The sequence below is a fragment of the Pan paniscus genome, chromosome 3 (assembly GCF_029289425.2).
Source record: "Pan paniscus chromosome 3, NHGRI_mPanPan1-v2.0_pri, whole genome shotgun sequence".
In the NCBI taxonomy this organism is placed as follows: Eukaryota; Metazoa; Chordata; class Mammalia; order Primates; family Hominidae; genus Pan; species Pan paniscus.
Genome location: NC_073252.2, coordinates 51,108,296 through 51,123,272, shown reverse-complemented (window position 1 = coordinate 51,123,272; position 14,977 = coordinate 51,108,296). Strand labels below are relative to the sequence as shown.

Here is a 14,977-nt window from a genome sequence, read left to right as displayed (position 1 = left end):
GTCAGCGCGCCGCGGCGGCCCCGCCCCTCAGCCCTAGCTGGGAGGGGCAGGGCGCTGGGGCTCGCCCGGGTGTGCTCCAGCGTGCGCTGGCGGCGGCCCGGACGCCCGGGCGTCTCTCGCGCTGTGTTTTGGCGGCGCCTGGGGTCTTCGTTTGCATGTGAGAAGAGCCGAAAGCACAGAGCTACAGGCGAATACAAGTGGATTTTTTTTTCTTTTTCTGTTTTTTTATTAGAAGTAATAGTTGCTGCATTTTGAAAAATCAAGAGGAAAAGAGTTAACAGGAAGAAAAGTTCGAGGTAATTACCGTTTAGTTTATGCTTGGAATTACACACACTTAGTGTCAGAAGGGACTTTGAGGATTTCTAAGCTGAAGTCAGCTCTTAGCACGATAATTGGAAAGAGAGGAAACCTGATGCACATGGAACATACACCAGCATCGAGCACATCCTGAGCCATAAAGGAAAGCCCCCGCGCATTCAAAACTCCGACCCCTTTCAGCGTTGTGTTCTCTGATCACAGTAGAATTAAACTAGAGTAACAAGAAAACTAAAAATCTCCACGCCTGGAATAGGAGCAATACCCCAAATATTTCAAGGGCTGATGAAGAAATCACAATGGAAATGAGAATATCTACTTAACTGAATAATATAGAACATATTAAAAAATCCTGTGGAGTGCGGCTATAGTAGCGTTTACAGGAAGTGTTGCAGCTTTGTTTCTGGCTATTTACTGTAATGCAAGTGTTTACTTATAATGGCAACAGGGCAAAACATCAGTTTGAGTACCGTATGTGTATAATAGAACGCTTAGTCCATTGTTTGGCATTGTAAGGGCAAGAAAAATATCTTGTCCTCACTTATCACAAGGTTCACAGCTGACATTCCTATGAAAAAAATTAAGAGAAGCCAGGCGCAGGTGGCTCATGCCTGTAATCCCAACATTTTGGAAGGCCGAGGCAGGCGGATTGCTTGTGCCCAGGAGTTGGAGACCAGCCTGGGTAACATAGTGAGACGCTGTCGCTACAAAAAAAACCAACCAAACAAACAAAAAACAAAAATTAGTCGGGTGTGGTGATGGGCGCCTGTAGTCCCAAACTATTCTGGGCTGAAGTGAGAGGATTGCTTGAGCCTGGGAGGTCGAGGCTGCAGTGAGCCATGTTTGTGCCACTGCACTCCAGTCTGGGTGACAAAGCGAGACTTTGTCTCAAAAAATAAATAAAATTAACAAGAAAAGGCATAATAAATTCATTTAACACAGTTTTATGTGACAGAGGAGTCTTCAGAAATGAAGACACAAAGACCCAGGAAAAAATGGGCTTTTTATGCTAAGTCTGATGAAAGGAGTGGATAGTTGTGGAGAAACATGATTGAAAGGGGGCATCATCTAATGATAATAAACTGAGGGGGGATCCTAGCTAGCAAGGCCAGTTCATTCAAATTCTTGGCCTCAGAGTATGGGGCAGGAACTCTCTAGAATGAGGGTTTTATGACCTAGTTTCAGGTGAGGTAAGTCAGAACTCCTTTGTGACCACGGAAAGGCAGGGACAGTCAGAAAGTAACCTTACTAGATTTTTTGTTGTTGTTGTTGTTGGGGGAAGACAGAGTCTCACTGTGAAGCCCAGGCTGGAGTGCAGTGGCACAATCTCGGGTCACGCAATCTCCACCTCCCGGGTACAAGCAATTCTCCTGCCTCATCCTCCCGAGTAGCTGGGACTATAGGCACCCACCACCATGCCCGGCTAATTTTTGTACTTTTTGTAGAGATGGGGTTTCACCATGTTGGACAGGCTGCCCTTGAACTCCTGACCTCAAACAATATGCCTGCCTCAGCCTCCCAAAGTGCTGAGATTACAGGCGTGAGCCACCACGCCTGGCCCCTTACTAGGTTTTATGGCTTCCTTTAGGGAGAGAAATTCTAGGTTGTAAGACCCACTTGGGAAGAACAGGAAAAGGAAGAAAGGAGGACGGAAAGAAGTTCAGAGAGACCTTAGTTCTGAGGCCTTCCCAGTCTCCTTTAAAGTACTCAGCATGTCAAAGCACCACACTTTGGGGTGGGTGTGGTGTTCTGAACCCTGACAACATACAATAATCACTCATAATACCTATTATTATTATGCTAGTAATATTGGTTGATTTTTGAGAAGCAGTATGGCTTAGTGATTAAGATATTAGACTTTGAAGCCATTTACTTAAGTTTGAATTTGTGTTCAATCATTTACTAACTATTAATACATGTCCTAGTGCAGGTAACTTAACCTCTCTGAGCCTCAGTTTTCTTATTGGTAGAATGAGACTAATAACAGTACTTTGTGTTGTTGAGGATTAAATGACTAAATCCATGTAACAATCTTAGAAAAGTACCAGACATACTGTTAGCACTCAACAAATGTAAGCTATATAGAGAGTTCAAGGAAAAATAATCAATAAAACTGGAAAGGTAAATTGAGATATATCCTAAGTGGACTTAAATGTCCTATGAAGGAAGTGAGACTTATTTTTTAAGTCATGGAGCTAAAAATAATGTTTGAGAACTTACTACATGCTCAGTACATTGTCTCTGCTGAAGGTTACTGTGTATAGAAATTCTCATTTCCTAGTGTAGGACGTTCATGCCTGAGAATGCCTACCTGCCACTCCTACAGACCTCTTATAGGAGGTTCCTTCTGCACGTATTTCTTGCTGGTACCATATGATACTACCTTGAGGCTATTGCTGAACCAAAAGTAGATCAGTATTCCATGACATTCGATGGCACAAATGTCCATTCAAGAACAATGGTAATTAGTTTGCTCAATCAGTTACTTCCTTAGGAATTTGACCTGGAGATGTGGGAAGAGAATCCGTAGCCTGTTATTTGAAACAAAGTAGAAAGATGCCCAGAGATTATCAGACACAGAGAAAGTAGCTGAGTTATGATAATGATGGGACACTAGAGTAAAGAACTAAAAATGGCACTTTGGGAGGCCGAGGCAGGCGGATCACGAGGTCAGGAGATTGAGACCATCCTGGCTAACACCGTGAAACCCTGTCTCTACTAAAAATACAAAAAATTAGCCGGGTGTGGTGGCGGGTGCCTGTAGTCCCAGCTACTTGGAAGGCTGAGGCAGGAGAATAGCATGAATCCGAGAGGTGGAGCTGGCAGTGAGCCGAGATTGCACCACTGCACTCCAGCCTGGGTGACAGAGCGAGACTCCGTCTCAAAAAAAAAAAACCTAAAAATGGGAACTGCTTTGGTCTTCAGCAGTGTACCCATGAAACCTTTTGCAAAATGACTTCTGGATTTATTTCAACAATTTATGGCCTTTTTCAATTCTCCCTAGTCCTTTTACATGACTTAACTTTCCAGTTATGCACTCTAACAACAAGCACTAAAAAAAACTTATAAAATTCACAAACAAATATGAAAAGGTAGATATAGCAACAATCCATGCCTGAGTCCTAGAGTGAGAAAGAGATCTATAGGTAAAAAAACAAAATAATAGAAATGGAAAGAGCTCTTCTATTCAAATCTGTAAGACAATGGAAGCAGGAGCAACACTGCTTTGGGACACCTCTAACAGAGGGTAGCACAAAGGTGAGAGGGCGCATTTCCCCACAGATAACAATGACATTGTGGCACTTTGAGGGCTCTGGCTGTTTAGTCATGGTGCTTAACAGAGATCTTCAGCAGCATGTCTGGTGGAAGAATAAAACTTGTTGATGCGCTTGGTGAGGCACCAGCACCTGTGATAGGTGGAGATCGACAGCATCCAGCAGGAGACCTTGGTGCCTCTTGAAGTGGCAGGTTGGGGAACTGAACTGTCCAGTCAAAGATAATGGGAAAATGGTAGCACCCTATCATGAACAACTGGGAGACAAATCCTGGATTTTAGAGATGCTTGAGGTGGTGTGGATGGGAATGGGATGCAGTTCTCAAGGAGCTGAAGTCCTGAATTTCCAAGTGGGAGCAGGAGCCTGGGGACAGGAGACATGGGGGCTGAATGGGGCCTTTGGGGTAAGACAGATCGCCTCCCCTCTCCTCCCCTCCTCTCCTTCCCTCCTTCCCTTCCTTCCCTTCCTTCCTTCCTTCCTTCCTTGCCCTTTCTGCATTTGTTACAATTCAAACAGTGTTGGAGTGAGATTTGCAGGTATTGAGATGTCCACAACACAGAACTTTACATTTACTGAATTCTGACAATGTGCCACACATTTTCCTATATGCTAACAGAGATGAATAAGACAAATTTTAGACAACAACCTTTGCAGATTTCAGCAGCACTAACATTTTGATCACTCTACCATTGAACTCTCTTTTCTGGACTTTTGGGACCACCCTCATCTGGACTCTTTTCCTTATCTTTCTGGCTTGTCTATAAAGTCCCAGGGGACTTTATAGCCAATGTTTCTCTGTCTGACCCTTCCGAATGTTTTCAGGATTCCTTCTTCAGTGTTGTAAATTCTATTTTTTCCCTTTATATTTCCATGGCTTCAGTTACTGTCTTTTTTAGGTCGGATCTCCTTTCTATGCATCTGGATTTGCATGTAGAGCCGGACATAGAAACCTGAAATATTACAAATGAACTGTTATATTTTCTCCTAAATCTATTTACATCCCTAAATCTCTATTTACTCAGCCTCTTAAGCCAAAAGTCTTGCAGTCATCTCTTCCCTTGGCACAATTTTATTAGTAACCTCCTTTGCTTCCTTCCCCATCACTGCAACCAGTTCCTTGTCAATGATTTTTGACTCCCCTGCCTAATTAAGCTTGTCTGAAAAAACAAAGAAGCAGTTCATCAATTTAACTATGTCCTCTTTAATTCTGCAACCATATTGCTAAAGAAAATGACAGGATGGCATGGACTGGTATTTCTACAAATTGTTTACAATCTCTACAGAACCTTCAACATCATTTGGATATTTTAAATGTTTACTTGATATTATATGTGCCCATCTCCCCCCTTCCTTAGCAAATCAGCTCTTTCCTATCTCACAGAGAAAATAGAGGTCATAGAGTAGGAACTCTCTCAGCTTTCTACTGCTAGCCTTCCACCTGTAAGTTCACTCACAATTAAAGCCCATTCTTTGTTTCCTTTCCTCTGTCTCAATAGAAATGACTACTTTAACACCTCCTACTTAAGGTCAACCCTGCTACCTGTTTTCTGAATCATGCTCCCCTTCGTTTCCTAATGAACCTTGCTCTGTCAATTATCCTTCTCTCAGATATATCTCCAACCTTTCCTTCTCTATTTTTTTCCCCTTTGGTTCTTAAACATGTTGCAAACAAGCATTTTTGAGTAAACAGACTATAGAATGAGAGAAAATATTTTGAGTAAACAGACTATAGAATGAGAGAAACAGACTATAGAATGAGAGAAAATATAGAATGAGAGAAAAAAAACCTCTGTAATTTTTTTTAACATTTCAACTTTTATTATAGGTGAAAGGGTACCTGTGAAGGTTTCTTACATGGGTAAACTGCATGACACTGAGGCTTCAGGCCATCCAGGCAATAAGCATAGTACCCAACAGGTGGTTCTTTGGCGCATGCCCCCCTCTCTCCCTCCTCGATCTAGTGATCCCCAGTGTCTCTTTTTCCCATTTTTACAATCACGTGGATTCAATGTTGAGCTCCCACTTGTGAGAACACGTGGTATTTGGTTTTCTGTTCTTGTGTTAGGTCAGGTCGCTTAGGATAATGATCTCCAGCTCCATCCATGTTCCTGCAAAGCGCTGAAAGAATGATTTTGTTCTTTTTTTGGCTACTCAGTATTCTGTGGTATATATGTACCACATTTTCTTTAGTCCATTGTTGATGGGTATTTAGGCTGATTTCATGTCCTTGCTATTGTGAATAGTGCTGCAATGAACATACAGGTGCATGTGTCTTTATGACGGGATGAGTTATTTTCCTTTGAGTATATACCCAGTAGTGGGATTGCTGGGTCAGATGGTAGTTCTATTTTAGGTTTCTTGAGAAATCTCCAAACCACTTTCCACAGTGGCTGAACTAGTTTACATTCCCATCAACAATATATAAGCATTCCCATTTCTCCACAGTCTCACTGTATTAGTCTGTTTTCACACTGCTATAAAGATACTACCTGAGACTGGGTAATTTATAAAGGAAAGAGGTTTAGTTGACTCACAGTTCCACATGGCTGGGAAGGCCTCGGGAAATTTACAATCATGGCAGAAGGCAAAGGAAAAGCAAGCACTTTCTTACATGGCAGTAGGAGAGAAAGAGCAGGCAGGGGAAACTGCCACTTTTAAGCTATCAGATCTTCTGAGAACTCCCTCCCTATCATGAGAACAGCATGGGAGAACTGCTTCCATGATCCAGTCACCTCCCACAGGGTCCTTCCCTTGACATGAGGAGATTACAGTTTGAGATGAGATTTGGGTGGGGACACAGAGCCAAACCATATCACTCACCCTCTCTTGCTTTTTGACTTTTAAATAATCGCCACCATTCTGACTGGTATGAAATGATATCTCATTGTGGTTTTGATTTGCATTTCTCTGATGAGTACTGATGTTGAGCATTTTTTCATATGTTTTTTTGGCCACTTGTATGTTGTCTTTTGAGAAATGTCTGTTCATGTCCTTTGCCCATTTTTTAATTGGATTGTTTGGTTTTTGCTTGTTTATTTTTTTAAAGTTCCTTGTAGATTCTAGATATTAGTTCTTAGTCAGATACATAGTTTGCAAGTATTTTCTTCCATTCTGTAGTCTGTTTATCTGTTGGTAATTCATTTTGCTGTGCTGAAGTTCTCTAATTAAGTCCCACTTGTCAGTTTTTGTTTTTGTCACAATTAACATAAATTCTTTGCCAAAGCCTATGTTGAGAAGGGTATTTCCTAAGTCTTCTTCCAGGCTTTTTATAGTTTGAGGTCATACATTTAAATCTTTAATCTATCTCGAGTCAATTTTCATATACGGTGAAAGGTAGGGGTCCAGTTTTATTCTTCTGCATATGGCTAGCCGCTTATCCCAGCACAATTCCCCATTGCTTGTTTTTGTTGATTTTTGTCTAAGATCAGATGGTTGTAGGTATGTGGGCTTATTTCTGGGTTCTCTATTCTGTTCACTGTTGTATGTGTCTGTTTTTATACTGTTACCGTGTTGTTTTGATTACTGTAGCCTTGTAGTATAGTTTGAAGTCATATAGTGGGATGTCTCTGAATATGTTCTTTTTGTTAGGATTGCTTTGGCTATTCAGGCTCTTTTTTGGTTCCAAATGAATTTTAGAATAGCTTTTTCTAAATCTGTGAAAAATGACACTGGTATTTTGATAGGAATGGAGTTGAATCTGTAAATTGCTTTGGGTAGTATGGCCATTTTAACTATATTGATTTTTCCAAGCCATGAGCATGGAATATTTTATATTTCTTTGTATTGTCTCTGATTTATTTGAGCAGTGTTTTGTAGTTCTCATTATAGAGATCTTTCACTTCCTTTATTAGATGGATTCTTAGGTATTTCATTTTCTTTGTGTCTATAGTAAATGAGATTGTGTTCTTAATTTGGTTCTCAGCTAGAACACTGTTGATGTAAAAATGCTACTGATTTTTGTACTTTGATTTTGTATCCTGAAACTTTACTCAATTTGTTTATCAGATCCAGGAGCCTTTTGGCAGAATCTTTAGGGTTTTCTAGGTATAGGATCATATTTTCAGCAAAGGGATAGTTTGACTTCTTCTTTTCCTATTTGGATGCTTTTTATTTCTTTCTCTTGTCTGATTTCCCTGGCTAGGACTTCCAGTACTATATCGAATAGGAATGGTGAGAGTAGGCATCCTCGTCTTGTTTCACTTCTCCGTGGGAATGGTTCCAGTTTTTGGACTGTTCAGTATGATGTTGGCTGTAGGTTTATCGTAGATAGCTCTTATTATGTGGATGTATGTTCCTTCAATGCCTAATCTGTTGAGGGTTTCTACCATGAAGGGATGCTGGATTTTATTGAAGGCTTTTCCTGCATCTATTGAGATGATCTTATGGTTTTCATTTTTGATTCTGTTTATCACATTTATTGATGTGAGTATGTTAAACCAACCTTGCATATCAGAAATAAAGCCTACTTGATCATAGCGAATTAACTTTTTAATGTGCTGCATTTGATTCAGTTTGCTAGTATTTTGTTGAGGATTTTTACGTCTGGGTTCATCAGGTATATTGGCCTGAAGTTTTCATTTTTTGTTGTGTCTCTGCCACATTTTAGTATTAGTATGATGCTAGCTTTGTAGAATGAGTTAGAGAGAAGCTCCTCCTCCTTGATTTAAAAAAAAATTGTTTCAATAGGATTGGTGTCAGTTCTTCCTTATGTGTCTGGTAGAATTCAGCTGTGAATCCATGTAGTCCAGAGCTCTTTTTGGTTTGTAGGTTTTTAATTACAGATTCAATTTACAAATTTGTTATTGGTCTGTTCAGTTTTTCACTTTCTTCCTAATTCAATCTGGTCTGTTCAGGTTTTTACTTTCTTCCTAATTCAATCTTTGGCATTGTGTGTTTCTAGGAATTTATCAATTTCCACTTGATTTTGTACTTTGTGTGCATAAAAGTGTTCATAACAGTCTCTGAGAATCTTTTGTATTTCTGTGCGATCAGTTGTAATGTCATCTTTGTCATTTCTGATCGTTCTGATTTGGATTTTCTCTTTTTTTTCTTTGTTAATCTGGCTAACAATCTACCAGTCTTGTTTATTATTTCTAAGAACCAACTCTTGGTTTCATTGATCTCTTATATGGACTTTTGGGTCTCAGTTTTATTCACTTCTCTGATTTCAGTTGTGAGAAAACCTCTCTTTCTTTTTTTTTTGTATGTTATTCTAAAACTACAGATTTCTCTCCTTCCATTCTCAGCCATATTTCTAGAAACAGTCTACATTTATATTCTCCATTTCTAACTTTCCTTTTGTTCATTATCTCATGGCAATCTGACTTCTTACCCCTCTCTCTCCCCTGGCCTGTATGGAAACTGTAACACTGAATTTGCCACACTGCATGGGAACTGCCTGCTTTCTTATAGGTATTTACAACAAGATTTAATGTCTTTTAAGGAGTATTTATTCTATTTGTAGTACCAGTGCTTTAGGTGTGATATCTATCATCTATCTATCTATCTATCTATCTATCTATCTATCTATTTTATTTTACTTTTTTGAGATAGTGTCTCTGTTGCCCAGGCTGGAATGCAGTGGTGCAAACATGGCTCACTACAGCCTCAACCTCCTGGCCTCAAGCGATCCTCCTGCCTCCACTTCCTGAGTAACTTTGGTCACAGGTATGTGCCAGCATGCCTGGCTAACTTTTTTTTTGTATTTTTGTCTTATTTTTATTTCAGAGTTCCCCTCAAAAAATAACCTACTTTTTATTTTTTATTTTTTTTGTAGAGACACGGTTTCCCTATGTTGCCCAGGCTGGTCTTGAACTCCTGGTCTCAAGTGATCCTCCTGCCTTGGCAAAATGCTGGGATTACAGGTGTGAGCCACCATGCTTGACCTCTTTTTTTAAATTAAACTTTTTATTTTGAGGTCATTGTAGACTCATATACAATTTTAAGAAATGACAGAGATCCCTTGTACCCTTTACTCAGTTTCCTCCAATAATAACATCTTGAAAAGCTATAGCACAATATTACAACCATGATATTGACACTGGTAACAGTCAAGGTGCAGTATCATTCGCCACAAAGATCCATTACCACAAAGATCCCTTATGTTGTGGATTCAGCCACACATACTTTCTCCTGCCCACCCATTCCTTAACCCCTGATACCACTAATTTGTTCATTTCTATGATTTTGTTGTTTTGATAATGTTATATAAATGAAATCACACAGTATGTAACCTTTTGGGATTGGATATATCACAGTTTGTTCAATCGTTTACCTGTTGAAGGACATCTGGGTTGTTTCCAGATTTGGGTTATTATACAGGTTTTTGTGAAAATCGAATTTTTCTTATCTCTGGGATAAATTCCCCAAAGTGCAATTGCTGGGTCACGGTCAGATGGTAGTTTCATGCTAGGGTTTACGATAAATACCAAACAGTTTTACAATAAATTTTCTATAAATAAAGAAGTGAACAAATAATGTTATACCAAAATCTTTAGAATGAAGATTGGGCTTGAATAAATGTATTTTTACCATCTGCACAGACAATCCTATTAACTACAAAAATGACATTCTAAATATTCTGAAACATAATACAAAGCAGAAATCAATAAAGCTTAAATGTGAAGGATAAGCTTATTCATTACTCTAGGAGTCAGGGTTTTTTAGCCTAAAATGTATTTATAGTAATAGTGAAGTCTGATTCACCAGAAATGATGTACAGACATTACACTATAATATTTAATCTCCAAATGGCTACACTTTGAAAATTAGATCTAAAACCCCCACAAATGATAAACATAGCTTGATAATCAGTAATGTATATTAAATAAGTAACCACATGCTCTTTAAAGATGTTTTCCTGTTTTTATGGTGGTCCATTACAGTGTTCCATTTTAGGGTGCTCCATCAGAGTTGTTGCCTTGGGTTACATCATCTCATCCCAATGCCAAGCCCATCTTTTAATTTGAAACTCACAGCCAGCACTTACAATAAGGGTCTTCATGTATCATAGAAGGAACCTGTGCTAGACCCAGATGGACGTGAGGCTGAATCTGAACAATATAACTTACTGGCAAGTTATAGAATTTCTCTTGGTCTTGATTTTCTCATCTATTAGATGAGGATAAGTCTAAACAACCTAAATAACTTGACAGGGCTTAAAGTCACACGAAATAACATATACAAAGTACCTGGCACTGAAAAAGCATCAATAATATTCAATTCCCTTCACCTATGGCATTTTAAATTTTCCGAGGAATAAATTCCAATGTTTATTTATAAATGTTGCCCAAATTTGTAGTGGGTTGTTACAGATCATTCTTATCCAGGAGATTTGAACGTGTAAATTTAACAACCCAATCATATCCAAGGAAATATTCAAAGGCAGTTGATGCAGTTTCCACAGGGCCTTCTTAAAATTAGAGATAGATATTAAAATAAGAAAAAAAACTATGCCTCATTGAAAAAGTTTACATTTTGGGATACAAACCCTATCTTCTTATTACTTGTTTTCTTATATTTTTTCGGTATGAATATATACACTCCAGTTCAAGAAAATGAAGGGATTTTTTCTTAATTTGGGCTGATGTATTTTTATTTTTAATAAATGCTGTCAGAAACAGGACCACCATTTGCAGAGCCCAGAATTAAACAAACACCATCTTGCAGAATGGTTAAGAAAATGCATCAGGAACCACTAATAGTAGAAATCACCTCTTATAACAGACAGGAGTAGTAGCTTGCAATAGTCTCATATCTGATTTGAACTTATAAAATTGAGGAAGTTCAGTGGTGGCTTCATCATCTATTTGCTATGTAAAGTTTAGGAAAATATGCATAAAAGATGAAAAATGCAAGTTAATGTAATGTTTCATTTTTCAATGGTGTTTTGAATTATTATTGGGAGCCTGTTTGTATCAGAGAAAAGAATGAGAAGAGACATTTATCAAGAATTTAAAGGAGCTACTCTATAGTAAAAGATGATTGGGTACATCTTCAATAGAATTCTTTAACTCTATTGTGGCAAATTGAGAAATAGGTTGAAATAATGGCGTAAAACCAAGAAAATCAAGGTTGGCTCTGCTCTTCGGAGTACCAGGTACCACATGCACCACAAGGCCCTGCCTAACTCAGAAGATCATCTCCATTAGTCCAACACAGAGACCTAAATGATTGTTGTGTCTTCAGAAATACCTCATGAAAAAGTGTTCAAATTACTTTGGTGATGAGATCAATTAGCATTTGTCATGAAATCATTTACCAGATTAGCTAGTCACTACCTAGGTTAGAACCCTGAGAAAATAAAGCACAGGCAGTTTTGTTGAGAGTAAGGGGGATTGTGGGAAGTTCCTAGCATGAAGTATTTATAAGGAAGAAGGAAGGAGGAGCTGAAAAAGGAGGTGGGAGACAGGGAAAAGGAAGCAGGAGCATCCTGGAGTCTTAGAGGATCAACTGGCTGTAAACTTTTGAAAGACAGGAAATATGGTGGGTTCACCATTATATGCAGGTTAAATATCACAGCACCTGGAACATAGCAGGTGCACAAAAAAATATTTATTGAACAGATGAAAGAACGTATGTTCTAAAATGAGGGCTGGTATCGATTCTGAAAGGGGCGGAAGGAGAGCATTCCAAAGTAAATTTATGTAACAAAGTTTTCCTGGCCCTGGCCCTGCTGAAGCTTGTAGAGCCATGGGTATGAATATAAGAGGCTGTGGAATTTCCTTCTGTAAGATCTTTAAAAATGGTATAGATTCTTACATATCTGGAGGGGTTCCTATGAAAACCAGGAGAATGATCTGAATAATCTGAATAGCCTCTGGTTCTTTCTTCCTTGGGCTTTTGATTTGTTTTTGTTTTTCAATTTCAAGAGATGCAATGCAAAATTATATATTGCCATAATTACTACCATGCAAATAACAATAATAATTTATTGAGTTTACTGTATGCCAGACAACTTGCTGAGTGTGGAATCTCCACTAATGAATTGTCTCATTTTTATTAACTCTGAGGATTTTGTCAGGTATTATACAGTCCTCCTGCAGATGGCACTCTTCTCCTGCAGAATTGTCACCTCTTGCGCTCTGGACTTGAGCCTTACACTGAGATAGGGATGAGAAATGAGTGATTTTAAGGTTGGTACACTATGATTAAAAAAAAAATTATCTATATATGATTTGAAATTCCTAAATATGAATAATCCAGCCCATTAGAAATTTAAAGAGCTTTTAAAATACGAAACTTAAGTTCACAAAATTTTTCAATGGCTTTGCAGCTTTGTCTTTATCTTTATCATAACGGAACATAATTTGCTGTTCTATTTTCCTCAGGAAAACTAAACAAAGAATGTTTTTTGACAGGCAAGCTTCAGCTCAGAAGATGGATAAATAGCTCTTCCCCTCCCCTATGCTTCACTTTGAATTTCCCTCTCTACCTAATCTCTGGCTCATCTTTCCTCTTTTGGAGGGCCCAGGGTGATTGAGCCTGTCGAGATGAATAGCTGGTGAAATCTGACTGGTTCCTGGGTGGGCCACTGTTCATCAGGCTCACCTGGTCCAGCTGGGACTCAGCTTTTCCTTCCACAGTGTGGCCACAACTAGCGCTGAGTACAGGCCTTCGGAAACCTGCAGGTATAGATGGGTGAAGCAGAATTAACAACATGCCCAGAAATAGCAATTTCGTTATTACTATTCCACGGTATTTACAAAGACACTGTTTTGTGCTTGCATAGCTTTCTTTATGCTTCTGGGCAAATGTGTAAAACACTTTTAGCTCTTATGTGGCTCCGGCAAATCAATATGTCACCTCCAGTGATAGCATCTAGTTGTCTGGCACACATGTGAAACATTTAGAATTATATAGCTCAGAGCTCTGGAATTGGTATTACCTATTTTATCAGATGCCTGTGTATAGCGCTATAAGGCACTGCTTCTTAGAGTATGATCTATTGATCATCTGCTTGTGAATCACTAGGATGTATGTTAAGAACAACAAAAATAAAACAAAATCTTAGACCTGCCTTTCTTCCCAGCTGCATAACCAGACTATGAAGGATTTAAAAGAAACTGTCATTCTTGCCCTCACTAAAGCTTCAGAACCATGAGAAAACAGTGCTTTCAGGAGCTAGCAGTTCCCTGAGCACAAATTAAAAGTCCGATTTTAGTACTGGCCTCCAACTACTATCCTTTTCCACTTGGGGATATCGTTAGTGATCTCCCACTCTCTTTATTCTCAATTAATTAAAGCTTATCCCCAGAGTCTTTATTCAGTAAAGATGATCTGAGAATCCCCCTAAGTTTAGTGCATTTTAATAAGGTCTCCACTGCTTGCTTAAGGGAACTCTAAATTCCAGCACGCTTCTTTCTTCTGGATTAAGGGCTGGCGCAGTCAGGATCTCTTGTGTAACTTTGTCCTCCTCCTACCCACATCTGTCTGGTCTCTTCTGGCCACCCTCTTTTCCTTCGTACTAGCAAGCAATGATTGTTTAAGATCTGATCCAGTGTCCTTCCTCAGAGGAGAATTCCTCGAATCCTCCTGGAAGAGGTGGTTGAACAGTCAGAGCAGTTACTGCACTGCTCCGTAACTTGTTTCCTATCATCTTGGAAGTAGTTCCCATCTTATTTGAATCCCTGGTATCAAGCCTAGGGCCTTGTAAATAGTAAATGCTCAGTAGATGTGTATTGACTCACTCAAAGATTAAAAAAACACCTTTCACTTCTGTTCTTGTATAAAATTATAAACCAAATGTTAATAAGTGAGCTCCTTGAGCATACACCCATGGCTTTTTCGTCTGTTAACATGAACAAATGAACTTGTGAAAGAAAATATTCTTTTCCATATACAAACAAAATGTTATTTCCATATACAAACTTGAGACACCGTGGACACTAAGGATAGGGGCCATATTTCATTCATGTTCATACCTCCAGCTCTTAGCACAGTATGTAGCACATAATAGCACTTGCTAAATGTTTGCTGAAATAAAATTCAAGAAGCTACCCACGAATCACTCTATGTTACCTCAGGCAGTACAGGAGAAAAGGCAGCCTCACTTTTACATATGTGCCTGGAACGTTCTCACAAGGAGAGAGTTAGAGGGCTTGTCCTAGGTGCTGCAGCTATTTAGAGGTGGATGCCAGACTAGAAATCGGGGCCGTTCAGGTTTAGAGGAGTCGTGCCTCAGCAGGAACAGGTGGAAAAACAATCTTTTTGAGCAGGCTGTAATGCAGCATATCGTTGGTAGGGGGCAATGCTGGCACACAATATACATGAAAGAGGCCGACTTTCAGAAGAGGAGACTTGGGAAAGTTTAGGGTATCCTTTGGAATCAATGGATGGAACCATGACCAGTGTAACAGCAACCACAACCAGCACCAGAGCCAGAACTA

The 14,977-nt window shown here is 39.2% G+C and overlaps 1 long non-coding RNA gene across 1 annotated transcript; it reads left to right on the top strand.

Moving 5' to 3' along the window:
* Positions 1-26: 26 nt before the first annotated feature.
* Positions 27-12,859, top strand: LOC134730187 (uncharacterized). Its single transcript, XR_010111854.1, has 4 exons — positions 27-296; positions 9,160-9,257; positions 9,367-9,454; positions 12,613-12,859. It is a non-coding gene; the product is annotated as an uncharacterized LOC134730187 (long non-coding RNA).
* The last annotated feature ends 2,118 nt before the right edge of the window (positions 12,860-14,977 follow it).